General features: G+C 33.9%; 1 pseudogene; it reads right to left on the bottom strand.

Moving 5' to 3' along the window:
• Positions 1 to 645: 645 nt before the first annotated feature.
• LOC111740509 lies at positions 646 to 764 on the bottom strand (annotated as a pseudogene).
• Between the last annotated feature and the right edge of the window lie 1,933 nt (positions 765 to 2,697).

Below are 2,697 nucleotides of genomic sequence, written 5' to 3'. Positions count from 1 at the left end.
CTAAAGACATTGAGAAACAGAAAGGTGGGGCTAAAAAATTAGTGGTGTGATATTTAGTAGGGAAAAAGTTCTCCTTTAAAGCCTTTATGTTACTTGCCTTATATCAGATAGTTTTACTCATAATATCATATTTTACTCATTGCTATTACTTTTTCTTTCTCCTGAGCACTACAGGGTTTGTTAAATACATACCTGGACTGAATTTCCATTCTTGTGTCTTTTCCATACCCACCCTAGTGATTCCTTTTTATCAGAAAGACTTTCTGTCTCACAGCACCTATTTTTATTTTTGACTGAGACATTTTAATTCAGTAGAAACAATTTTAACTTAATGTATTATTTTCTTAGTGCTGCTATAACAAATTACCACAAACTTACTTGCTTAAAACAACATATGTTTATTATCTAACAGTTATGGAAGTAAGAGCTTGAAATGAGTTTCACTGGGCCAACACCATGATGTCAATGTGGCCATGTTCCCACCATCTGGAATTCTAAGAGAGAATAAGCTAATTTGCCTTTTCAAGTTTTTATTTTGTTTATTTATTTATTTATTTATTTAAGGTGAGGCAACCCTTGGTTGACTTTACCGTTTGCAAAGAACTTGTCATCTTACAATCCCTTATTTATTTATTTATTTTTTTACGCCTACAGCACCTTGTCTTCCTAGGTGGTCTCCTATCCAAGCACTAACTAGGCCCAACCTTGCTTAGCTTCCGAGATCAGACGGGATTGGGTTTGTTCAGGGTGGCATGGCCATAGATGCCTTTTCTAGCTTTTAGAGCTTCTTCTTTGCATTGCTTCACCCATGGTCCCTTCTTCCATCTTCAAAGCCAGAGTGTAGCATGATAAATATCTGCTTCTGTCTTCACATCACCTTCTGGCCCTCTGAGATCCCTTGTCTCCCTCTTATAAGAATCCCTGTGGTTACATTAGGCCTACATGAATAATCCAGGATAATCTTCCCACTTAAGATCTTCATCACAACCATATCTGCCAAGCCCTGTTGCCATATAAGGTAGCATTCATGGGTTTTAGGAATTAGGAAATGGACATTTCAAGGGCCATTATTTAGCCTACACACAGTTAATGCTTTTAAGCCATGTGTACTAGTATTACAGAGTGCAATTTGTGTAACCTCACTTGAAAAAGATATTTTTTTTCAACGAGTAGGCACTGGAAAGCTAAATATAGCTGTGCAATCACAAAATATACAACACGTTAATTATTAGATTTCCTCAGAAACCAATTCTTCAAGTAATCAATATATGTAAATACCAATATATTAATTTTTCATTAATATTTCTCAGTTACTAAAGAATTTATTAACTTTTGCAGAGTAGGTGGCATTCCAATATATTTTTAAGATAAATATAAAAATGTCTTTTATATATAATATTTAATAATGTTAGGCAAATTAGTACTTAGATTATTTTTGAAAAATTATCTTTGGGATTGAAGTTAATTGGCTGTGCTTGATTTATGATTTCATATACTTCTTCTCTCAATATACAACAGGATGCAAAGCCCTTAATAGTGAAAAAAATGTGCCAAATTTTAGGAAGGATTACCTTTTTCTAAAACATGGATGCAAAATTTATTATCAACCAAGTTATGACTAGAAGAAGACAACTGTGTCAAGTTTTCCAAGAATATGAATGTCAGGTTTTAAATAACACTGCCTAGTATCTCCTGAGACAGCCTATCTTGAATTTACATTCAAATTACAAAATGACACCGAAAATGGTGAAAAACAAAAAGTCACACTACAAAAAACCATAACTGATGGCCTATGCCCAGAATATAGGAAGAATTTTTACTGTAAAAAATATATATATTCTATTGATAAAATTACCAGAGACCACAGAGACTACATATTTTTTACTTCATGTCAAAAAGCTATGGTTATTCTCTGAATGAAAGTAGAAAAATGCACAATAAATTCCCTATTCTCTGATCTCTGACACAAATATTGAATCGGGTATGTATGTGGATAATATTTTTGAAGAATTTGAAGTATGTTAGTAACTCCATCAACTTTCTACACTTTGTACCATCCTGGAAAATAATTGGCAGATATCTGGGAGAGGGGTTTGGTAAACCAGTGCTTCCCAAACATAAAGTCAGTGCTCAAAATATAGTTGCTGAATGAATTAATGATTATAATTATTATTAGAAGTAAAGCATTCTTGGTGTAAAAAGAGGAAGAAATAGTCCTCAAGCAGTAGGTAGCCAAGCATTCAGCTTAAAATACAAGAAAATCCAATTTACAGCGGTTTCACTAAATAGGAGTTGTTTTTCCTTTAAAGGAAAGAATTCTGGAGCCATGCTCCAGTGCCTCTGATGCCAGAGACCCAGTTTCAGGTAGCTTTCTGATCTGCCCTCTTGGTTTGTGGATATCATTCATAATGCTTGTGGTAGTAACACTCATCGCTAGATGCTATTACACCTCCATTTACTGCATCTACATTCAGTAATAGGCAAAGGACAGATTATGAGACCTTATCCAAAAAATCCTTGCAATGATCTTTCAATTAGGTTTCATCGGCCAGAACTGGGTCTTAAGTTGCATCAAACTTTGCAAATAAAAATATAAAGCATCCAGTTAAATTTGAATTTTAGATAAACTGTGACTAATTTTTACTGGAAGTAGGTCCAATGCAATATTTGGGACATAGAAATTGTTTACTTGAGATT

This window comes from Pteropus vampyrus, unplaced genomic scaffold, assembly GCF_000151845.1.
Source record: "Pteropus vampyrus isolate Shadow unplaced genomic scaffold, Pvam_2.0 Scaffold64, whole genome shotgun sequence".
In the NCBI taxonomy this organism is placed as follows: Eukaryota; Metazoa; Chordata; class Mammalia; order Chiroptera; family Pteropodidae; genus Pteropus; species Pteropus vampyrus.
The sequence above is the reverse complement of the archived record's forward strand: the minus strand, read 5'-3'. Positions and strand labels throughout refer to the sequence as shown.